This window comes from Lycorma delicatula, chromosome 11 (assembly GCF_047948215.1).
Source record: "Lycorma delicatula isolate Av1 chromosome 11, ASM4794821v1, whole genome shotgun sequence".
In the NCBI taxonomy this organism is placed as follows: domain Eukaryota; kingdom Metazoa; phylum Arthropoda; class Insecta; order Hemiptera; family Fulgoridae; genus Lycorma; species Lycorma delicatula.
This window is the reverse complement of record NC_134465.1, coordinates 23,103,166-23,129,516: the sequence shown is the minus strand read 5'-3', so window position 1 is coordinate 23,129,516 and position 26,351 is coordinate 23,103,166. Positions and strand designations below refer to the sequence as shown.

The 26,351-nt window shown below is 29.1% G+C and overlaps 1 protein-coding gene across 4 annotated transcripts in view; it reads right to left on the bottom strand.

Moving 5' to 3' along the window:
* Window positions 1–16,343, bottom strand: part of LOC142332330 (venom carboxylesterase-6-like) — a 107,076-nt gene extending 90,733 nt beyond the window's left edge. The window contains exons 1-2 of one of the 4 annotated variants that reach the window (XM_075378701.1): window positions 16,239–16,282; window positions 13,867–14,195 (exon numbers count right to left, since the gene is read on the bottom strand). The gene's annotated coding sequence lies outside the window, so the exon portion shown is untranslated. Of the gene's footprint in view, window positions 1–56; window positions 237–13,866; window positions 14,196–16,238 lie in introns of those variants that run through there. The other 3 variants (XM_075378704.1, XM_075378703.1, XM_075378702.1) reach the window with 3 other exon arrangements.
* Between the last annotated feature and the right edge of the window lie 10,008 nt (window positions 16,344–26,351).

The window sequence follows — 26,351 nt, the reverse complement described above, 5'->3', positions numbered from 1 at the left end:
CAATTATTTCTTTGAAAATGTACTGATTAATAAAATTAAAAAAAAAAAATACTTACATTTCCATGATAGAAACAAGATGAATAAAAAAAGTAAAAACAAAAAAATAAATCCACGTTTTGTATGAATCAGTAAATAAATAATTAAATCATACGAAAGAAACTAAAATTAATGTTTAAAAATAAAACTACATTTAGGGTAGCAACTTGGTTGGCACGTAACTAACTTCACAACTGTGCGAATCAACAATAGCCACCTCCTGACCTAGAATACAGTTTAAAAGAAGTTTGACTAGTTTCACTTGCCGTATTATTACTACGCAACACAAATCGTTACACACTTTTAATGATTGAATAATAATTTATGTACTCCATATTTTTATTTTAATAAGAATTAAATGGAAAAGGAAGATGGAGGGACTTCCCCTCGTAACCACGTTTCATATTAGTATCCAATAATAATTTTTATAATGAAAGATTTAAGAAAAATAGAATATATTTGCAGAATTTTATATAAATAACAATTTTAATTATATTATAAAAATGGTTATTTTAATTTTACTTTCCGCACTATTTTTGCTATACCAACGTACCATTATCTCATTTCTAACTAGAAACTCACAACGATAAAAATTATTGCAATTAAAAGCTTTCTCCGATTTCTAGAGATTAAACGTAAAATTTAAATTTAAAAAAAAATGATAAAACTTTAAGCATTTAAATAAATTTTTCTTTCATAAAGTCATGAGTCTAATCGTTAATCAAATTTTATAGAGAGCGTTCGGAAAGTCCTTATGCAATATGATATAGAACCCATCGGGTTGGTCTAGTGGTGAACGCGTCTTCGCAAATCAACTGATTTTGAAGTCGGAAGTTCCAGCGTTCAAATCCTAGTAAAGACAGTTATTTTTATTCGAATTTGAATACTATATCGTAGATACCGGTGTTCTTTGACGGTTGGGTTTCAATTAACCACAAATCTAATAAATGGTCAACTTGAGACGGTACAAGACTACTCATAAATTACACTCATATATATCATCCTCATTCATCCTCTGAAGTAATAACTGAGGGTTATTCCCGGAAGCTAAACAAGGAAAAATGTATGCATTAGAATTACGTGATGCATTCTGTTCTAACGGTGTTAGGTTGGCTGCCCTGTGGGTTCGTTGAGCATTGCTCAGTAATAAACAAAGAATTCAGATGTTAAGATGTGACTGAACGTGCTTAGTTTCATTTTGTGTTGTTTTATTTATCAGAATCTATATTTACAAGAAATGAAATGTTTTTTTCGGTAGAGAAACTCATTTTTCTTATTGAACACGTCTTTCGTGAAGGTGATAAGTACACTGCTTTAATGAAACACAATTTTTCTGAAAAGATTTCAAATACGTCTGTTCCTCATCGCAATCTAGTTCGAACTCTTATCGAAAAATTTCAGGCAACAGGCTCTGTTGAAGACGCTGATCGAAGTGGATGACTACCTAAATTAAACCAACAGAAACTGCTTGATAAAATAATCAAATAAAAATACAAAGTAATAATTAAGAAAGTTTTGTCATTAGACTTCCATAATTCCAGTACACCGCGAATTTGCGAACGCGCTGTATTTTTCTTACAGTAAAATAAGTTCCACAAAACAAGGTACAAAGTTTATACAATGTGATTCATGAAGAATGTAACAAACTTTAGAACATGTTCTACTGGTTCTACGTATAGAGGAGAAAGTTGATATAAACATATGTTTGTTAAGGAATGCGGCTGGTGAAAGATTTTTGCACTTTCGGTAAAAGTAAGATAGACTGTAATTTTTTAGGCCGAAATTGAGGGGAAAATTTACTAGTTTTATATGAAAAAACTAACTAGTTTTAACCGATCTGGAAAATTATAAAAAGCAAACAGGTCCAAGAACTGTATTTTTAGTATTTTCTTTAGAGAAATCTGGAATAAAATACAAAAGATTAGGAACTAAAAAGACACTAGTTTATGTTTAGCGTAAAATAATTCTATTAAACGGGAAATAAACACACAAAATATTTAAATAAAGCTTGTAGAGAATTTTATTCTGAGTAAAATGGTGTAATACCTACTTACAAGCTGCCACATTTTGATATGTTTCTTTTTAATAAAAATTTAAAATCTTAGATTTGTATCATCTAGTTTATATGAATTTACTTAAATCATTTTACTCAGAATCAAATGCTCTACAAGTTTTGTTTAAGTAATTTAGCCCGTTGGGCTCTGTTTATTCTGTTTATTACTTCAAAGGATGATATATATGAGTGTAAATGAATTATAATTTTGTACAGTCTCAGGCCGACCACTCCTGACATGTGTGGTTAATTGAAACTCAACCACCAAAGAACACCGGTATCCACGATCTAGTATTCAAATCCGTATAAAAGTAAATGCCTTTACTACGATTTAAACGTCAGAAATCTCGACTTTGAAATCAGCTGATTTACGATGATGAGTTCACCACTAGACCAACCCGGTGGTAGCCCGTTCGGTTACTCTGTATACAAATATATATTTTTTTTAATTAAAATTTTTTTATTTGGTAGTTTTTCCCGTCTTTTTTTATTGTCGCATCAACGATAACAGTTATTAGTGACTAAAATAAAACTAAGCGATTATAAATAATTATACAATAAACACACCAAACACTGGATAAGAAAGTGGAACATAAATAACAAACGGGTAACAAAGATTGGAACATGACCCCGAGACTAATTTCACTATGCATTCACTACTCCGTAAGGGATCTCACGTAAGCAAATCCGCAAAAATAATTTCTCATCCCACTACCAAAGAGAGACAGTCTTTTGATGTATTTTTTCCCGGTTGAGTATACCTTTCATCTCTCAATCTAGGTGTAATTGTCGGCGATAGACCCGAACATTGAGCAATCTACATTGACCATTTTACATTGCACGCCTACAGTTCCACTGAGAAGAGCCAAATCGATGGGGCTGGGTTAGCTGTGTGTGTCTAACTCTCAGCCAGGATGATTTGGTTTCTTCTGGAATAGAAGATTTCTCGAAGACTTTCTCCCGGATATCATTAAGGCCTGGAAGGAATCACCAGCCAGAACCTATTCCACTGAGTACGTAGTTTGGCACAGACTGTCTACGTGAAGTCGCTCTCACACGTTAATTCTAATCGGAGGCCATTTTTGCCGCTTTCTTGGTAGCCTCATCAGCACTTTCGTTCCCGAAGAAATCCGAATGGCCCGGAACCCGCACCAATACCAGTCTTCTTTACTGTTGAGAGGATATCGTAGATAATTTGAATGGTGGATCGTCTACTGTTACAAGCTCTCAAGTCCAGTCCAAGAATCACATGTTATTTGAAAGCTGTCGTCACTAAGGGCCTCAATAATTTTCAAGGCGGAGTAATTGCGTAGGCCTCGCAAAAGAACACAGTGGAATAGGCACTAAGCTTATATATTATCTCTTTATAAGAGAATATTATTGAATAGCCACACCCGACCGTCTGTATAGATGTGTGTGTAACCTTTTTACTTCTCAATCATCAACCTAAATTTCTGGTTCTTAGCAGATCGGTAATGAGGTTCCCGTTTAAGTCTTCCAGATGGTAAGTATTCATCTTTAGAGATGCTGTTCTTTTTATTTATGGAAATAAATTAATATTTTAAAAATAAAATAAATTTAGCTATAGTCGTATGCTACCCTTGGCGATTTCAACTCCTTGGAATTTTGGAGGTTATACGGGTGGTTTGCCATTTTTTTTTTTTGACCTCCAGGACGACCGTTATGTATTGCTTCAGAGGATGAGATAGATGATTTGTAGTGTGTAAAAATTCCATGACTGACCGGGATTCGAACCCGGGACCTCCGGATGAAAGGCCGAGACGCTACCACTCGCGCCATGGAGGCCGGCCAATTAGCCTTTCCGATGCGGTTAGTTGAAACCCAACCACCAAAGAACACGGGTATCCACAGTCTAGTATTCAAATCCATATACAAGCAACTGCCTTTACAAGGACTCGAATATTAGAACTCTCGACTTCGAAAATCAGCTGATTTTGCGATGACGATTTTAACCACTAGACTAATCCGGCGGGGTTTTTTTTAAATAATTTTTTATTTCTAAATCCATTTAAAAGCAGATGAAAAATATTAATTTCATTTTGAATAGAATTTTTTTTTATTTTAATATAAATGAAATAATTTTTTGGGAATTTATTTATTATTTTTATCAAATTAAAATTTTTCAAATTTTAGCATAATTGTAATTGATTGATTATGTACATTTTACAGAATCATATTGTTTGTTGTTTGTACAATAATATATTTTCTATTACAAAACATTGGTTATTTCTTTTTCTGACACAATAGAAATCAGGGATAAATAAAATGAAAAAATCCACCTTTTGTGGAAACAAGATTTTCCGTACGTAACAAAGAAGTTATTGTTATCATTTTATTATTGTTGTTATATTTTTAACGAAATAGAACTGAAAGATTGGTTCACTGTATGTAAGCTTTGAATTCAGTAGATAGTTCTTGCGAGAAGTACTTATGTTTTATTTAAGGTTTGTGTATTAATTCAACGAAATTTATAAGATTTTGTGTTATCTTTATTCTTGACTGACTTGTAAGTTTTTTTTTTTGCGATGTTGTATATATATATATATTCTTGTAATATCAAGCAATACAATTAATGAAAATGTATAATGATAACTAGTGCGGAAATTTTTTATTGAATTAATTCTTTTTTTTCTATCGACTTCCACTCCTTGATGCTCCAGCTATTCTTTTATCTGTATACTTCTTTTATTCTTATTTCTTTTTATTCTTCTTTCTTTACGACTACCTTGAAGTTTTAGCTTAAATCTATTTTTGATAAATAAAATAATTTTATTTGTGAAAAATATTTCAAAACATGTTTACCGTTGCAGGTAAAATTTATAATAATAATCTAGATAATAAATATGTTATAATCTTCCCGTGGATTTCCTTCATTTTTCTACGTTTACTATGATAAATGAAAAAACTACACAGAATTCCACTGAAAAATTTACGACCAATAAAAAGTTACCTAGAACTTCTTTTTTGCGGTGGGTGGGGGGAATTATGGTGAAATGTTTTTATAATATTATTACTAAAAGTATAATATTTAAGATTTTCATAATATTTTATATTTCCACTTGGATTATTAATTTATATGAGTATTATTTTCTAACTTTCCTAGAATTATCATTCTAACATTCGTAGTCTGTGCGTTTCAAGTTACCTCCATTCTCAGAAATGTTGAGTGCTGAAAGTAGTTTTGAGAATGGAAGAAATCTGAAGAGCATCTTCTACGAATGTTAGAGACGATGCTAGGAAGGACACAAAATAACACTAAAATGAATTATTTTTTTTAAAATTAATAATGTTAAAAGTTTAGATAAAATGATAAAGTTTTTAAAACTTCAACAAAACCGTTAGTTTTAAACGTTGATCTGCTCCCCCCTCCACAATACTGACCCCCAAAGTTTTTCTCTTTTAGTCATTTGCACAACTATGCCTAAAAAAAATGTGATGTGGACAACACATGAGTTCCTTATACGCCTATTAAATTACATATACACATTTTTTTTTTTAAATGAAAAGTACATAAAATTTTACTTCATTAATAACTTCTGAAGTGTTTCATTTTTTTATTGTTATTCATTATTATTTATTATATTTATTTTTTATTTACAATCAGAGGTTGATAATTATTATTAATATAATCATCAATATAATTAAATTTAAAAAAATTAAAAAAAAAGGAAATGAAGCCATGTAAGAGCCAAATATTATTAATTAACATTTCTTTGGCTATAACTCTGGAACCAATGAAAATAAGTACCACTTGTAATATATCGTTGAAATTCTCTCAATGAGGGCTTATTACAACAGTTGAAAAAAAGGCCAAAATCCAAATATTTTGAATTTTGGGCTTTTTTGGACACTTTTGGACCAGTCGATTGCAATCAAGAGGAGAGGTGCACAACTAGATATTACAATAGTTCTTAATCTAAAATTTCAACATCCAACGGCTAATCATTTTTTGAGTTATGCGAGATACATACGTACAGACGTCACGCCAAAACTAGTCAAAATATTATCGGTAATAAAAGGTATTATCAGACGAAAGAATTTCATATTTATATCCGTTACATAAACTTTCATAAGCAAATAAAGAAAGCTCAAACAAAATGGTCCGACTTTGGAAGAGGAATAAGGCAAAAGTTTACCTTATTACTGCTGTGTTGAAAATATTTGATCGAAAATATTCTGGACAAATATATAAAGGGATCAGTGAAGGAAAAAGAAGAGTAAATAACATGTTATTATTTTTTTTTTAAACTAAAACATAACAGATTTATCAAATTGTTTCAAAATTAGAATATATTAAGGCAGAATACGGAATGAAAATGAATCTTAAGGAAACAAAACTAAGTCGATAAATTTCTGGTCAAAAAAGAAAAACTGAAAATCTAAAATAATATCGATACTTAGATGCCGTAAAATGAAAGAGAAATAAAACCAAGATAAAACGGCGAAGAAAGCGTTTAACAAAAACTAACAATTATTATGTATTACGATGGAATTAGAATCGAAGCATTAACTGAAATCTTTTATTTTCCTGTTGGCTACGTCGCAATATGTTAAACTACAAAACAACAAGCAACCCTCTCACAGTCCAGTAACATGGGGATGATATTTACCGCATGTAAACGAGATGTAGTATTGTTCAAACTTAGTCCTTTCCTGAACCATTCCATTCCGAAAACCATTCCTGAAAAGTGTGGTTAATTGAACCCCAACCACCAAATTACACCGGTATCCACTGTCTAGTATTCAAATATATGTAACAGCAAGTAACTTTTATTAGGATTTGAACCTTAGAATCTTCGACTTCGAAAACCAGCTATTAAACAAGTGATTTGCGGTGACGAGTTAACCACTTGACCAGCCCGTGGGCTATGTTATATCTGAATGAACTTTTACAGTGAAACGTGGACGCTAAAAAAAAAGAAAAAAGTACCCGAGATATTTTTTGAGGTGAGCATTAGAGTTTTTAGAGAATATTAAATTAAGAGATAAGTGAAAAGTAAAGAAATAATTAGGAGATTTAGGTGATTATTGAAGGAGAATTGTTCTTATTGCACAGCTAGGTGATAAGAACAATTCAAATTAGAATGATAATCGGTTGTGATACACCGTGTGAGATAAAAAGGATTGATTAAAATAACGGTAGAAAAATCAGTAGAAGAGGTAAAAAGGAGAGCGTGAAAAATAATAAAGATTATTATTTAGCTGAGGTGCCTCGCCCCGAAATCACAAAAAAAAACATTGAATTGAGTCAAATATATAATTTTACCAAAGGCAAGATACATAATATGAACAAGATTTCCTTAAAATTATCTAATATTTTAATTTTTTTATCGTTAAATATTCATTAAAAAGGGATACGTGCGTATATAATAAATAGAAATTCTTTACAAATTAAAAATAATTCAAATTATTATTAAGTTTTAATAATTAATTATTAAGACACAGTTGTTTTTACGCTTAAAATTTATTTCGCATTACCGGATGACAAGTTATAACTTGTACCATCGTAAATTCATAAAAATTAAATCTAATCTACCGTATAATATATAAAACACCACGCTTAAAACTAAAGTAGTTTACAGATGTTATGAAGAAAATAAATGAAAGATACTATAAGTTTAAGGATTAAACAGAAAACGATACCTCACGAGTGTATAAAACGAAACAAAACAAAAAAGAGGAAAGAAAAAGAACATCAGAAAAGAATCACAAAAAGTAATATAAGAAATAAAAGAAGAGATACAAATGGGCTTAACGACATTGGAAAAAGGCAGGGTGTTGTCAAGGGTGCTAATAGGGGTCGTTTAAGCGGTTCAAAAGAGCAGGGAAAGAATAACAATAGTAGTTATAAAAGAACAAGAAGCGAAGAAGAGGGGAATAAAAAAGGAGAGAAACAAAAGGGATGATCGATGAAGAATGAAAGGGTAAACATTAATTCGTCTTCCTTTTATTTTTGTATATACGCAACTTACGTTAAAGTTGTTCGCTTTAAATAGAAGTTATTACGGTAGTAGAATATAATAAACATGTTAATAACCAAGCACACTCACGCCCATATAACTTATGAACAAAAATAAAGTTTCTTTTATTATTATTTACTACATTATAGCTGTATGTGAATATTTTAATTCATCTTCAATTATTTAAAATCTAATAATTTATAGTTGTTCTTTATATGAAACAAATAAAGAACAAATATAAATAATGTGTCGCTTTATATGATAGTGAAACTTGGACGATCGGAGTATCTTAGAAGAAAAGATTAGAAGCTTTTGAAATGCGGTGCTATAAGAGAATGTTAAAAATCAGATGGGTGGATAAAGTGACAAATGAAGAGGTATTGCGGCAAATAGATGAAGAAAGAACTATTTGGAAAAATATAGTTAAAAGAAGAGACAGACTTATAGGCCACATACTAATCATCCTAGAATAGTCGCTTTAATATTGGAAGGACAGGTAGAAGGGAAAAATTGTGTAGGCAGGCCACGTTTGGAATATGTAAAACAAATTGTTAGGGATGTAGGATGTAGTGGGTATACTAAAATGAAACGACTAGCACTAGATAGGGAATCTTGGAGAGCTGCATCAAACCAGTCAAATGACTGAAGACAAAAAAAAAAATATTTGTTCAGTACCACAAATAACGGATATATTTTGAAAAATAACGCCCACAATAAAACAAAGCATAGAAAAGAGAAGGGTACCGCAAATATAACTTGATATAAGATTAGTTAATTCCTTTTTATTTGTGGACGTAGATCTTGTAACACTTAAAGCGGCGTAATTATGTTGTACGTAAATTTTCAAAAAAGAAAATAAGCTATATATTTATTTAATTAAAACTTTTGTCATCAAATCATCACCTCACATCGATATTGCTATCAAAAACATAGTCCGTCGAGCAGAGTGTTGTACCCGTTATGGCAGAAGACGTATTCAACAGTTTATTTAATTATTTGTAAATTGTTTTTTAATGTTTGTATTTGTTATTTTTATAAAATATTTAATTCTTTTACTTTCCGATAATGAAAATTTTATTTCGTTTATATCTAGTTAAAATCTTTCATATTTTGATAAGTTTGTTTTTATTAAAATTCGAAATTCTGATGTTTATATTTAATTTATGTAGACATTACACATACCATTTTTCTTAAAATCAAATTCTATACAAGTTTTGTTTTTAAATGTTTTTTTTACGTATTTAACAAAATTATTTAACGCCAAACGTAAAATAGTTTGTTCTTAGACCACAATATTTTGTGTTTTACCACCAATTTCTCAAAAAACAATTTAAAATACTGTTCTGAAATGTATTTATTACTTTTTTCTTAGTTTTTCAGGTGATATTTCATATAAAACTGCTAAATTTTACTACTTAGATTTGGTTCAAAGAATTACATTCAGGCTTAATTTTACCGAAGGCGCAGAAATCAGGGAGAAATCTTTCGTCAGCCGATACTCACTAATAAAGCGTTTCCGAACGTATTTTTCTAAGAACTTTCTTCTTTATTATCACTAATAGAACATATCCTTGATGTTTCTAATCTAATTACGAATGAGTAAACATTTTAAACCGTTAATCCAGTAGAATGTTGGTTTACATCAGTACCATACATAAGTGAAACAGATTTTAAAATCTATTTGCTTAAAAACGTGGATTCAGAATACTGCAAAACATAAGGACAATGAAATATAATATTTAATTCATGAACATAACGGGGAATTGTATAAGTTTTCGTCGTGGGTAATATAAAAGTAATTAAAACAAAAAGGACTTAAGAGTAGTTAAATCAAATAAGAGATAAAACTTTGTTAACTATTTTAATAAACACTACAGTAGTTAGATGATATGATTCCAGACAGAGAAAAGTTATAATTAATTATCCTTTTTAATGTATACCGCTTTTGAATGTAAACGTACGCGCATTCACAAACACGTACAAAAAAAAATTATTTTTTCCTTTTCTAAAGAAATACGCTACCAAGTAAAAAAGTATGATCGCGCGCGCGCGCGCACACACACACAGACACATACACCACAGATAAATTACTATTTATCAGTAGTACTCGGAATTTTTCAATTCATTTGATAATATTATAATAAATTATGAACAATTAAAAACATCTGTTTTTATAATAGACGAAGTAAAGTTGTAACAATTTAGTTTATTTGAAATATTATAATTAATTGATTCAAATTATAAATTAACCTATTTATTATACCAGTCGCATTACATCTTCTTCGATGAATTTTAAGATTAATTCGCTTCCTAATAATTATAAAAAATTAACGATAAACTCTATTGCAAAAAATTGTAAATGATAAATAATTGTAAAAAATTTTAACGATAAAAATCTAAAGCACACATTTCTGGCTTGCCTACTTTGGAAGGCTATGAGGCCGATCGAGGAAGACATCACCCCAGAAGACGTAATGAGATGTAGGCTCTCTTCCAGGGAAGGCTGGAACCGGTGTTCCGAGTGGTTTCGAAAAGTCCTTTCTCAGAAGATGATGGATGAACAAAATCGGTAGGAAAGCCGGAGAGAGTTGGTGGAAGGCCAACCCTCGTGGGTGGGTAGCGGGGGTTCTACCGGATCGCCGCTGCTGGGTACCCCCGGGGGACGCAAGAAGCTGTGGCTCGAAGGCAACACAAGTGAGGCTAAAATGGTAATACGTGATCTGACAGATGATGAACAAGCATTTCTGCTTGCCCACGTTGGGAGGCTATATGAGGCCAACTGGGAAGGATATCACCCCGAACGACGTAATGAGATGTATGCTCTCTTCCAGGGAAGGCTGGAACCGGTGTTCCAGGTGGTTTCGAGAAGTCATTTCACAGAAAACAATTGAGGAAGAGAACCAACAGGATAGTGTTCTGCCGAAGAGTGGGGGTTGGAAGGCCAGCTGTCGTGGATGGGTAACGGGGGTCCTACCGGATCGTCACTGCTGGGTGCCCTCAGGGGCGGCCTGAAGCTGTGGCTCAAAGACTATGTAGTTGTACCCGTTAACACACGAATGATGGCGATGAATACCTGATTAGGTGGTTTCCATCATCACGTCGCGGATGGGAGGAGGTTTTTTAGTGGGAAAACCACTTCTGCGGGATACCCCACTCATCCAGCAGTACGGGCTGCTGGGCGTCTGGATGCAGATTTTTCCTCCTCTGACACAAAACAAAAAAAAGTTCATACAAAATCTCACTAAAAATTTAAAAAAATATACTTGATTAACCTTAAATTTTTTAAATACAGAAAAATGCCATGTTCTTTCTTATAAGTTAAATAAAAAGATGTGTGTAAAAAAGTTCCAGATCCTTTATTTCTCATTTATATGGATAACTTACAAAAGGATAGTTTTAAAGGAAATCGCTTTTCTTAATGATGACAGACGTTGTTTTAGATTTTATAAATGCACACACACACACACTTGGCTTCATATTACAAATACTAACTCATACAATATGAAAACTGCTTCATATTTCAAAACTGAAAGATGCTAGGAGGTAAAAACAAATGCAGATATGTATAGTTAGAAAATTACTTATTTATCTTTGAAATTTTTGTCTGCCATCTTGGTTCCGCCACATTGAATCAAACTAAAAGAAAGATGGACGTATGATACATGATTTTAATGTAAACCTTTACGAGAAAAACCATGGCGAAAACCATTTCTTGATAAATGCTTTCATTTTCAAGTTATAAGCAATCAGTCTACAGTAACTTTTTTATTTCATATTACCTTCACAGTTACATCTAATAAAAAATTTTAAACAGTTAACAGTTAGTTTTTTTTTTGTTTTTTCGGGTCCCTGGGTCATGAAACGTCGAGAAATGCATATAACCCATACTCCCACTTTTTGACTGATTAGCATAATTTCCTTTTAGCAACTTAGAGCTATTATTTTAATATTTTTTTAAGTTCAATAGTAATTTTTTTAATATTTAATAAATATATTTATATATTTTACACATGACTGTATATAGTAAAATAAAGCTATTATAAAAGTAATCTATATCTAATCACCAACAATGAATATTTAAAAATATTATCCAGAAACTTCCATTTGAATATTATTATTAAAAGATTTTTTTTTTATTAAATAATGTTTTACGCTTTTTTATTATAAATAACAACTTAAAAACTAAATAAAAATAATAAAAAGTTAACAAGCTGATTGGAAACTTTTAATATAGAAGAACAACGCGGCAGTTTATGTATAATGCATGTAGCTTGTTAACATGACTTTATTAGGAGGCAATTTCCTGGCTTATATCTTCTAGGTGGAAGCAGTTTACATGCAAATTTCTGATCAAAAGATTTTATAAAGGGTGAGGAAAATGTTTGCATAGGTTTGTGTATCTGTGTATTTGTATGTGTATGTTGTTAAGCACTAGGCTTAGCCTATCTATTTTAAGTATATGCAATGAGGTTATTTTATGAGAAAGAAACCTTCCTTTAAGCCAAACTCTACTCTAAGTTGGGTACAGCTTACATTTAGAGTAAAACACTGTTGTTTGTACTTTTAGAATAATCTATACTTATCGTTTTACGATTAAAAGGTTCAAACTGCTGTTAATCCCAGACAGAATAAATATGGATGAAATGTAAATAAGAAAAAACCAAATGAGATCTTTTTACTAAAATTTAAAATAAATATAAAAAATGCAGTTAATAATAACTATTATAATTCTGTATGTATAAATATTATTTATATATGTATGATTTAGTTATTTAGTATGAATCAAAAGTCACTATAACATATATAACACTATAATACGCCATAATGAATGAAAGATTCAGGTAAACAAATGATATCTTTGATTTACACTCAGGATGTCATTACTCTAACAGCAATGTTGTTTGTTATGGAGCTTCTCTTCAGATGATTTAAATGTCATGGCCATAAGAAAGACTAAAACTGTTTTACTTCATTAAATAAAATTTAAAAAACAATCCACTTTTTAAATAGAATTTAATATTTTTACAAGTCAGATTAGTACAAAATTTAAAAAAATTTACTGGGCCATTATTTGGTATCTACTTTTAAAATTCAAAATTTATAAAATACTTAGAAAATAATAATTTTTATTTTTCTAATAAATTCTAGATTGATCTTATTTTTTTACATTAAAATATATATATATAAATACAAAAAAAACAAACAGTTGTAATGTTGTTTGCATTAAAAAAAATTATTCATAAAACCCTAAATTCTGTAAAAATAAAAAAATGAATACCAAAGAACAGGTGTATAAGCTAATTTTGTTTGGAGTGCAAGAATAAATATTATAATTTTTTACTTTAAGTTTTTTTAAATATTCAATTGTTTTGAAATTCTTCTCAAAATATATATATATATCACAAAGAAATCAGTATATACTTCATTATATTACTAAAATCCATACTCAGCAAATTATGGAAACAAAAATGGAAAAATACCCTCTAATTGTCTTTGTTGACAAAAATTTTTCCTTGAAATACCTTTCATTAATGATGAATGGAAAAACCCTACAACAAAAACTTCCACCACAAAAAACCAAACAAAAAAAAAATTCATTAAATTTGGGCATTCAATAAAGATTTAACACGCATAACAATAACTGCAAAATTTATGCACCATATAATAAGAATTAAAAATAATGGTTTCATATTAGATATAAGAATTCATTTTATATATATATTTATATATACAGTGTTTATAAAAGAACTCCTTCAAGTACTATTTAAAAAGCATTCTATTTAAAATATTACTTACATGAGTGTATATTCTGAAAGGGTAAATTCTGAAGCCTTTGCAATTTAAAACACTTCAATATGTGCATCATTTATTGCCGTGCACAAGTACAGATGGTAATCCAGCTCTTCCCACATACTTACCAGCATTTCAGGTGTAATGGATGCTACTGCCGCAACAATCCTCTCCAGTAGTGGTTGATGTTACGCATTTTTTCCGAATAAACAATGTTTTTCATATGCTCCCACAAAAAGAAATCTAGTAGGATCATATCTTTGCTCCTTGGTGGCTAGGCGATCAGACCCCTCTTACAATCGAACTGAATGTTTAATGCAGCAAGGACACGATTGCTGTAATGCAGCAAAGCACCATTTAGCTGATAGAAAATTAATTCTTATTTTTTCATTAAACTTATATTTTCATGAAAACAAAAATTAAAAGATTTTTTTTTATGATTAATTCACTGTATACGCTTGAAGCTTGTGCATTGTATTATGAAATGTAAATTTTGTAAAGTATGAAAAATGCCATGCCTGACCAGGATTTGAACCTGGGACCTCTGGATGAAAGGCTGAGATGCTACCACTCCATCAAAGAGATCAATAATTGTATTATTTTTATACCTACTGAAAAAATTAATATTAAATATTAATATCACTACCCTCTAATTGTTGGGTCTGACAAAACAGGTAATAGTTCAACAATATTCTTACATGTGCTGTACAATCCATGAATGTGCAAGGTTATCTTCAAATTGATCTTAACTAGATAAAACTGCTTCAATTTCCCTAGAATTTGTGAACAATATGAACATCTGTTACCAACATGTCTTCAGCTTTCCCGTGGTAGGAACATTCATTTGTTACCTTAATCCTTCCTTGACATCTACTAACTTTCCATTGATCTCTTCTTTCCTATTTCTCACTCTATGAGTCTAGATTACCCCCTTCTATGTTCATATTGCAAATATTTGGAATGCTTGATATGATCTGATGAGGGGCTACCTAAGAGATAAATCCAGGCATTTTTATTTTCTTTACAATAGCTACGCAATAAGTCATGATAGAAGTCTTTTCAGGATGATACTGGGCTTTTTAAAATATAAACACTTTTCTATATCTGAAATGAAATAATTAACCTTAAGAACTGGGTTGTTTTTAATTAATTTTGGATTCATCTGATCAAAACTATATTCCAATTTTACAGTAATTTATTATTCAAATTTGCATAAATTTAGAATTAAATTTTTAAATATATATATGATTGTTTGTAATCATTCAACCATAAATTTTCTCTAGATTTTTATTCAACACACATTTGCAAACTTGATATTAGTAATTTTTCAAACTTAATAAAACTGTAAATGAATTAAAAAAAAAAAAAATTGAAAATTAAAAATAACACCTTAGGGTTTCATTTAACCGAAGAACTTTTTAAATTATCAATAAAAATGTTGGTATAAGAATAAATTTTTCTGTAATAAATGTGCTGTATTAGAATAAATACTTCACAGCCAAATATAATTTGCGAACTGAATTTGTCTGAGATATGTAATATTGAAAATTGTTAAATATTAAATTAAGTACATTAAATGAATGTAAATTATAAATTTATAATTTACAAGACATGTAAAGTAAAGAGTATTTGAAGTACATAAGGCAGTAAAGCTGCTTTTTCTAAGAGTAATGATATTCATTACACAATTAGGCCCTTTGGTGAAATATGCGAGTGATATATCATTTGTATGCCTGAATATCACCTGCATTTTAGCAGTTTACCAGGTTGATATGGAACAGTACATTCAACTAAGTAAAGAGAACAATAGAAACCAGTTTATATATACATACATTACTTTCCCCACTAAAATCCCTGGCAAAGAATTCTAGTAAATTCTGGGGAATGGCTATTCAAATTTCATAAATAATTTGTAATTTTTACTGAGCTCTTAAAATTTAGTTAATAAGTTTTTAAAGTTTGAATATTTTTTTTTGAAAAAATTATTGAATGTTCAATATTAGGTTTGGTATTCTTCTTATCCTAAAACATCCTTTTTTCATCAGCAACTAAATGTAATCGCCTGTATTTCCTAAAGTAAGCATAGTAAATAAATAAATATTACAAGATCAATAGGAACATAAAAATATTAATATTATATATATTAAGTATTCCATGCTCCCTTACATTTTCAGTGAATATTTATGATTTTTATCAAATTATTGTTGTAAAAGAAAAAACATTTCAGTCAGTTTTAGCTATAATAAAATAACATATCACAAAAAACTACATAAGCATAATAATTATTAATAGTGAATTATTTTATATAAATGGATTTTACAATTAGAATTACGCATTGGAAATACTACACAGATATGTGATAATGTGATTGTACGTACTTGATTAGTTGCAGAGACATGAATGGAATTCAATAACACAATTGCAACAGTAGCTGGTTGTATGAAAAGGACGATGGTAGGGAGATGAAACATATATAGTATCTAATGTAGTGTCAGAGAAGGGTTAAACAGTGACAGAGGTATTTGTAAGACAGGAATGCAGCGGTTTGGTTCAACGTATATAGAGATATGTATATTGTAATATGTAGATGTACTGTTCAAGATAACATTATGTAATTGTGACAACATAAATTACTAGTAATTGACAACCTATTTAATATTATTATTGTTGTTGTTATCATTATTATTATTTATATAATCTCTTATGGTAGTAACTCTTCCAACAATAACAGGTACTATACAACTTTATTGAGTTATGCAAACCTACATCGCATCATATAAGTAAATAATTAATTGCATGCTATTGCACAGGCTATTTGGTTTAACTGCAATAGAATGTCTAATGTCACGATGGGATGGTATGACATTACACATGACTATAAAGCAATAAACATTGAAATTCCTAATCGCTGGTAGAATGTGGTGTAAATGGTTACCTCTATGTTGGCAACACTAATCATGTCATGAGTCAGTACCTAGGGAAATTCTATTGTACAGGGAATTATATATGATTATAGATCGATCTATTGCTTTCATTTAAATTTCTATTCTCCTTTCTCTCTCAACCCTTATTTCCTCACACCATTCCATAAATAAATTTGTATTAAAATACTAAATTAATTAATAGTAACAATATAATTATTTAATACATAAAAAATTATTGACTAATTACAATGACCAGTTGTAGTAGTGGTTCTGGAACTAAACTAACTTTACTGCTGGTTACACCACACATCTAAACCATATAGTTGTATGAATACAACCTTTTATAAAATGAATACCACTTTCAGTTTAGTTTTTATGTAAATATGTTTTTTTTAATGTGTAAAGGTCAAATAGAAGAACTGAGGTTAGTAAAATCACATTCATTATTCATATTTACCTTAACGCAGATGCAGAACTTAATCTGAATTGTTGAATGTATTAAGAAGATTGTCAACTATTCTCTTGAGTTAATTATAAATGTTTGGCGGTTGATCTTGTCATATTATTTATGGAATTTTTTTATTGTAAGCTATACTGCAGTTCATAATTACAAATCAAAGGCTTCAATAAATAAGAAGAGAATTTTGTGACTGAAATCTATTTAAAATCAACTACATTAACATAATTTTAAAGATAAAAATTATTTTAAAAAAATAACTTTACCAGTTTCTGAGCTGGTTTTCATTTGATGTTAAATTTTATAAGCAACCACTGCTGGGAGCACCATGTGATGTAGCGCTAAATGGAAATTGAATATGATACAGATATTTGAATCAGTTTTGAAATTTTTATAAATTATAATGTGTTTAAAAAGTGCATGTATCATTTGTTCATTTTAGAATGCTGTTTTATGTATTGCTGTATATTTTAAGTTGCTGTAAATTTGTTTCTGTCTTTTGCTGTATAGATAAAATTTTCATGTTGGTATTGATTTTTGTGCATTTGTATCTTTTTTCAGTGAGTTAATCAAAACTAAATGACTGGTGGTATATAAAACTTAATTGTAGTATAAGATCAGATGAAAGACAATTTTTTATAACTTCTACTATTAAAAAGTATACTGTCGTGATTTTATTTTTATAAATTTCAGTACTTTAAAGGCAATACACCAATGGATATCATCATTTAAATATTTTTATCACATTTATAAAAAAATTGTCTAAGAACAAGCCACATTAGATTGGAGGCATTATTTATTACTTAAGTTGCTTGTCATGTGGTCAATTGTGTGCAACTTGTTAGAGCGCAACTCATAATGTTGTTTATGAAAAGGCTCTGCAATGACTATTATATAATTTAATACTATATTTATTTTACCATTATTAACTCCTTCCTCTCTCAACCCTTATTTTATCACAACCATTCCCTATAAACAATTACGAGTGTATATATATATATATATATTAAAATACTATATACTATATATTAAACAGTATAAATATTTAATGTATATTTAATGTACTTATATAATTGGGTATATATACCCAATTATATATATAAACAATTACAATTGTATATATATGTATATATTAAAATACTATATACTATATATTAAACAGTATAAATATTTAATGTATAAAAAATTATTGACTAATTAACTGGTTGTAGAAGTAGTTCTAAAATTAAAATAATTTTATAGCAGGGTTTTTAATGTTGGCGTTATATATCTATCTACAGTCTGTAGATATACAAATTTAATTTTAAACAGAATGATACTACTTTCAGTTTTGTTTTTACATAAATATTTTTTTTTAAATGTATAAAGGTTAAATAGAAAAATTGAGATTTATTAAAATCATCAATTTTCTTCTTAAAATTTAAGATTTATATTACAAGCGTGTTAGAATGACTTCATTTAAATATAACGTATGAATTAAACACATGCAGCAGAAATGTAAAACTGTAACTATTTAGAAGAACAAAGTTATTTGGACAGTTCTGGATATTATGAGTAAATTATTAAAATAATAATAGAACTTTATTTTTTTTTAAATGTTCTGATATAATTTTATCTTAAAACTTTTTGTTATTGATACTACACTTTATAATTTTTTATTATAGTATCTACCTCACATATTTAGAGGTTCAATACAAAAAGTTATATATTCTTATAACTTTATTTTTTGAACTTAATTACCTGTCTATTTTTAATTTATTGAAGTAATTACTAACTTGTTCTCTTTCTTTCATTATTACTTTTTAATTAATTTGTGATAAAAGTTTCGATAAGTAATTCCTTCTTTTTTACATGAAAGAAAATAATTAATGAGTTTGGTTTATTGCAGCAAGAAGTTTTATCGTAATATTATAAATAATATTTTTATTTATTTAATTTTTTAAAGTTTTAAAGGGTTCAGTAATTAAAAATGTATCTTTTTTAAGAGTATGTAAAAGTTTATAACTGAAAGATGGTTTTCTTTTTTTTTCAAGAAAGAAATATGAACAAACAGTATTTTAAGCATGATGTTTTTTTTTGTCATTATTAATTTTTTCTTAAATAAAACTTATCTTCTTCATTATAAAAGTTATTATGGAATGAAACAAAGTTTTTGTGTTAAATAATTTATTACATTGATATTGTATACACTGTGTATGAAAAACAACATTTTTCTCTTGAGTAATGATACTGTTCTAAATTAATGCGCTATTTTTGTTGATTTTTTTAGGTTATTTGATTAGTTTGTCTCTTGACATACTACAAAATTATTCTTCATTAATCTGTTTCATAAATTCTAATACTCATCTTTCTATACAGTTTTTACCTTCTACATATCTCCCTATATCTAAATTAAATCCATCTGGACATCTTAGTATGTGGTCTATCAACTTATTACTTTCCTTCCCTATTTCCCATAAGACCTCTTCATTTCCAACTTTATCAATCAGCTTAATTTTTAACACTGATTTCTAATATCACTTTTATAAAGCCTTTCTATTTCTTTCTCCTTTTCTTACTGTCCAAGTTTGACAATAATAAAGCACAAGACCCACATAAATATTTGTAAGAATACCTTTCTAATCTTAAATTCAAATTGGATACAAATAATGTTTTTATTGTGAATTTTTCTTACTTATGTTAATTTGCTTTTTGATATTTCTTTATAACTTCACTTCCTATATAAAAATTCTGCAAATTATGATCCAATCATAAAATTTGTTATTAAGGAGTACATTAATTTGTGGCTTGATTTGAACTCTCAGTCTTTTTTTATGAGTATGACACGTATAAAGCAACTAAGATGTAAGATGCCCCAGTTAATACTACTTTCTTTCAGAGTAATGATATTCATTTATATGGTGAGTCTCTGTCATGTAGTATGAAGGTTTCACAAGTAGGATTGAAAATTATTTTACAGGGCTTAACTTGCTCAAATGGGAAGGAAGCAGCCAAAATGAGTAAGTACTCTACCCGAGTAATTATTAATTACTACACCTTGTATCTACTACACTATTCTAGAAGTACAAATGTGTAGTACACTTTAAGACATTGAGCAATACTTCACAAATTTTTCTTTTCTTTTTTATTCTTTTTATTTAATAAATTTAGATGAAGAACTTTAATGCTTAGTTTTACTCGACTAAAATTACTTCATTATATTGACTTCATTAGTTATGTTTTATTTTATTTTCTATAGTTTATTCATTTTTTAAATCAATTGATATCTAGGTTAAATGAAAAATAATGTATAAAAATAATAATATATTATATTTTAAGAAAATGGGAATATAAAATATGAAGTAATAAATGAATTTTAAATAAAAAATGAAGGGTAATTTAATTCTTATATGCTCCTGAGATATTGTAAAACTTTTTCTAACTATAATGAAGTTTTCTATGTCTGTACGAGTCATTAATATTTCATCAGATAACCACTTCTTCTCCATCCACCATACGTGTTCTTTCTTTAATACTGCTAACTTCTTATTTTTACATATCCTACATTCTACTTTAAATCGTGTAAGTGTTATCTCTATAAATATATATACACACACACACACACACACACACACTCTCACTCACTCACTTTAGTATCTGTTGTACTCATATTTCACAATTCCATTCTACTTATTCATTCTTCCCACCCTATATCTTGTTTTGAATTTTATTCATCATAGAACCCTACCCCTTCATCAAAAACTATTCACAACCAAATCAGCCAAAATCCAAACTCTCACTGTTCCTTTCCTTTCACAATTCCAAATATGATTTTGTAATGTACTAGCTAACAAAAACAAGAGATAAGTTCTTCAGTTATTTCACAATAGAAGTCTGTTTTCATATTCTCACTCATTTACATACCAATATAATTCAAGGAGTCATTTCACTTTTCAAACATGACCCAATCTATTTTGCTCTTAGAATATTATAGCATTCAGTAATAATAATAGTAATAATAAACAAAATAATAGTACTAGCAGTTATATTATGGTACTTATATTTCTTCTAGTTTCCTTATTTGTTATTAGCATTTCAAAAGTTAAGCATTCTTATCATCATTTCCTCTTTTACTATTAATTTATTTTACCTCTTCAGACTTTTCTTCAACAAAAATAATTTTCAATTACTCTCATTTAATTTTATTCAAAATGAATTTTCTTTCTTTAAATTTTAAACTGAAAAAAACTTGTTTTTTTTCAGATGACACAAGCCCGCTGCAATAAAATGACTGACATTAATTTTAATTACTATTAAATATAATAATGAATAAAAAATGTATAATTTGTAAATATTGGATTTCAAAATTCCCAATTTTTTCTTTATAACCATTATTACGTGTAGCTGATCAAAAGAATGAACCACATCATGATTGTTAATTGAAAAACATTTCTTTCTTTAAAACCATAATAACAGCAAAACTGGTGTTTTAAAATTTAACTGTTAAGATTTATGAGTATATCTTCAAGAAAAATAAAAATTATGGAAGATCAGTTCCATTACACTTACTTATAAGGGGTTGTGTTGAAAAATGAATTTTTTTTGCATAAATTTTTTAATACACAGAGTGTATATAAAAAGAAACAAACCAATCTCAAACCAGTGTGCAACCTCACATAGTCAGTGAATAAAATGTACATTACTTGAAAGTGGGCGTCCTAAAGTTTCAAATACTGGCTGCAAGATTGCTATACTACTATCCAAACATACACTAAACTCAGTCGTAAACAGCAAGGCGGTTATGCAATAGAAAATGTTTTATGTTCTACAATTGTAAAACAAAGTCCATAATAATGGTTCAGCATGTGTTTCAGGATTGATCCACCACTAGCTAAGAACAATCATCACTGGAATAAAAATTAGAAAAATTGGGGTGTTTATCTAAGAGGAAGAATCCAAGCCGATCATGTACTAAGAGATAAAATGTACCACAAATTCAAGAAGCATTTTGAAAAAATCTACTTGTCATGCTAGACAAAAATTTGTGATCCTTCATATGACTGTTTAGCATGACTGTTTTAGACAACACCTGCATTTCAGGCCGTACCAATTACAATTGGTATATACTCTTTGTGTAAATTACAAAAGAAAATAAAGATTTTTGTGATATGCTCTTAGTCGATATAGAAGACGATAGGTTCTTATTGCAGCTAATTTTTTAGTGATGAAGCAACATTTCATTTAAGTGGTAAAGTTTGGCGTCACAATATTCGTATATGGGGACTTGAGAATCCACATGAGATTGTACAGCAGCAGCAGGATTCACCAGTTAATGTTTTCGATAGTGTTTTTTTTACAGAAATCTATGCCTTTTTTCACTACACTCCTGGCCCCCAAGATCCCCAGTTATTACCCTTGATGTTTTCTTGTGGTGATGTATAAAACAACCCCCAGTAACTTCGGTTACAAAAGACTTCTGCAATGCACTGGAGAAGAATTCAGTTATTGTCTTGATGTGTTATCCAAACAGCAGATGGAGGGCATATTGTTCATTTATAATTTGGTAAATTAAATTTTAAACATTTTTGGATAATATTTAATTTATTTTTTAATTATAATATATTCTCATTATGAAATATGTCTGTTTGAAATCAGTTGATTATTTTTTATACTCATTGTTTTATGGAAGCAATTGAAAACAATAATCAAGAGGATTCAGTAATATTAACTGACAGTTTGTCATATGTATCATCAGAGCTTGAATGGGAACATTTTAGACAGGTTAAAAATTACCATGAATTCCATTTTATTGGCTAAACCAGTGTAGTTATTAAAAATATAGAAAAACCTGTGTGATCAACAAAATCGATAATTAAAAATGTTACATCTATAATCTTGCGTAACGAGATTAATTACCCTTTAAACATCTCTTAAAATGCCCATAAATCTTCTCACAGTATGAGCCATAGTTCCACCCTGTTGAAAACCAGACATTTTGATTTTAAATTTCTCTAATTTTTGGTCCTAGAAAGTTGGGGAACATACCATTTTACTGATCGGTAGTTACTATAACCAGTATGCCTCTCTCCTCAAAAAGTAAAGTCCTAAATTCCAAATGATCCAACTGCACGCCAAACAGTAACACTTTGACTGTGGAGGACTATTCATGAAGCTATCAAGGATTTTCTTCTGCCCAATGTCAAAAAATCTACTTGTTAATGCTGCCAAATGAATGAAAATGAGCTTTGTCACTTATTTCCAAGATTACATTTTGAAGAATATCCTCTTATCAACATGCTCTGCGGTTTTCCAGGTTGCGTTGATCACTTTCTTGTACGACCATCATTTTATATGGATGAAACTTCAGGTCATGTAAAATTCTTTTCACAGTTTGATCTGTGAAATCAGACTGTGAGAAGTGTGTTTGATCCCTTCTAGATTTGTTAAACCCAGAAGCATGCTTACAGGCCAAATGTCTGGGAGATCAATACTGATTCTCTGATAACTTAGATGTTTTCTGGTGTCTGAACACTAATGAGCCTTCCACATAATTTTCTTTTTAACGCTGAACCTGTGGATTTGAAATTATTTACTAGTTTGATATAACTACATTCCTAGTTTGATATTTTCTGTAATAGTAGTCATTAAGGTGAAAAATAATCAATGTGGAATCTTTAAGATAAAGCTCTCATGTACTGACTGGCAGTCATCAAAAATCTATTGGAGATGTTGTCATCTAACAAGATTTTTTCAAACATTAATCAATCTCAAATATTATCCCAAGATATTATTCTCTAGACTCCATGATGTTCTCATTCACCTCATAGACTTAACAGCTTCAATCTGTAACCGATCCCTTCCACATGTTCAACAAATTGCAAAGCATTTGTTTACAAACTATAACATCCAATTAACAGCAGTTGTTCGATTATACAGAGTTTACTATGACATATATGATTATTACATTGTCAAATTACTCATTGTGAAGTACAAAGCGCAATATCCTGGACATTTCTGTAACCACATCTATTAGGAAGGAACCCAACCTCTTAAAGAAACATAATAACAGCCTCTTCTACAGTCACAGTGAAGTCCCAAATTCTCATTTCAAAAAGTAGTCATAAAAAACTCACAGGATGACTAAGGAGCATTACTCTAGCAAATTGATTACTTAGGAAAAATATGAAACCATAATTCTTACAGAGAGCATAAGATATGAACATCATACAGTTGTCAAAAATTACAAAGAGAATCATTGATGTAGAGATGATTGAGTATTCAGAGATAACAAAGTAAATTGTAATATCAATAAGAAATACTGAAAAACAATCATCAAGAGACAGATGGGACTGTTATAATGTAGGTTTTACCCTATGAATTTTTATATTATTTAATGAAAAGCAATTTTTTTTTTTTTACGTAGAAGAGGCTCAGTACTGTTCTGAATTATGCCAAGTTCTATTTATAGTATGACAGTCATACTTCACAAAAGTCATAGCAAATTTTATGGGCTTAATTTATGTCTCTCACACCAATTTTGGTTGAAAATTTAACCTGAACAACTAAACAACAAAAAATAAATCCATCAAAATAGGCAATTTAATCATGAAGTTTCAACTTTAAAGTTGTTCTTACATCACGACTTAAGCTGTCAAAACAGAAATAGGTATATATACAACATACACTTACAATTTTACCCAAACTATATAAAATCTCTATTTTCTAATGAAACAATCAACTAACAAACAGCTAAATTTTTTTTCATAAACTGTATTTATATTAATGAAATCAAGATTGTACTTACAGCCAAGTTGTTTGGAAACAATACAACATGACCTAGAAGATCTCCACAAAATTAGAAGAGTTAAATGATTAAATACAGATTGATTTTACTGTGTAAATTAATTCCTCTCATCTTTTAAATATGGTCAAGTGTACTTAACGGGAATTATTTGCTAAAATAGTTCATTAACTAAATGTATTTCCAATTTTAATACCACGTAAAAATTTATATTTTCGATAATACATATTAATTTAATAAAGTATACTGATTATTATGTAATTACATTAAATAATAAATCGTTACGTGAGAAAAGTGTTTTTCTTTAAAAAATTATAATATTATTAATATAAAAATCTGAAATTAAAAAAAAATTAGAAATATCATTTATTGATTTACCATATATTAATCATTTGATATGGAAAAAGACCCTGGAAATAATGTTTAAATCGAAGGTTTAACAAGAAGAAATGTAGTAGCAATAATTTAGCTGTTTACATAGTAGGCAGTTGGCTGTTACAGCCAACATAGTTGGCAGTTGGCAGTTGACGTAACTTGTGAAAACTAGGTAGTTTTCGTAAATGTGGTGTTAATTCTGTATAGAAAACATCTGCTAACAAATGATGAAAAAATAGCTTAAATTGAACATATAAATAAGACGTGAATTTTTTTTAATTTAGTCCGATTGTTTTTCTCCACACATGACACAAAGTTTTATGCAAGTTTTCTCGGTTTTTGATGATCATATCTGAACAGCTGATAATATATAAACATTAGACAAAAGAATATTTAAAAAAACTACCACAAAGACTATCTTATGTAAACATATCTGTTGTAAGAATAAATAAATTATGTAAACAATTAACATAGATCATTTATGTTAATTTTTATGATAATCTGAAACGGTTTAAATTCTTCAAAAAGAGTAAATAACATATATTTTTTTTTTTTAATTTTAATTTTATTTACAAATGAGAATACAAATTTATTTTCTCACTGATCAAAGACTTTACTGTAGTATCAACATCTAAGGTTTTCTTAAGAATTCCCATTGTCTGTATTCTTATTCTTTTTTTATTGTTTGTTTATAGTCACATCAATGATAAGTTATTAGCGTCTTTCTTTTTTTTCTGTTTCACCTCCAGAACCAACATAAGGTATTACTTCAGAGGATGAATGAGGATGATATGTATGAATGTGAATGAAATGTGGTCTTGTACAGTCTCAGGTCCACCACTCCTGAGAAGTGTGATTAATTGAAACCTAACCATCAAAGAACACTGGTATCCATGATCTAGTATTCAAATCCACATAAAAGTAACTGTCTTTACTAGGATTTGAACCTTAGAAT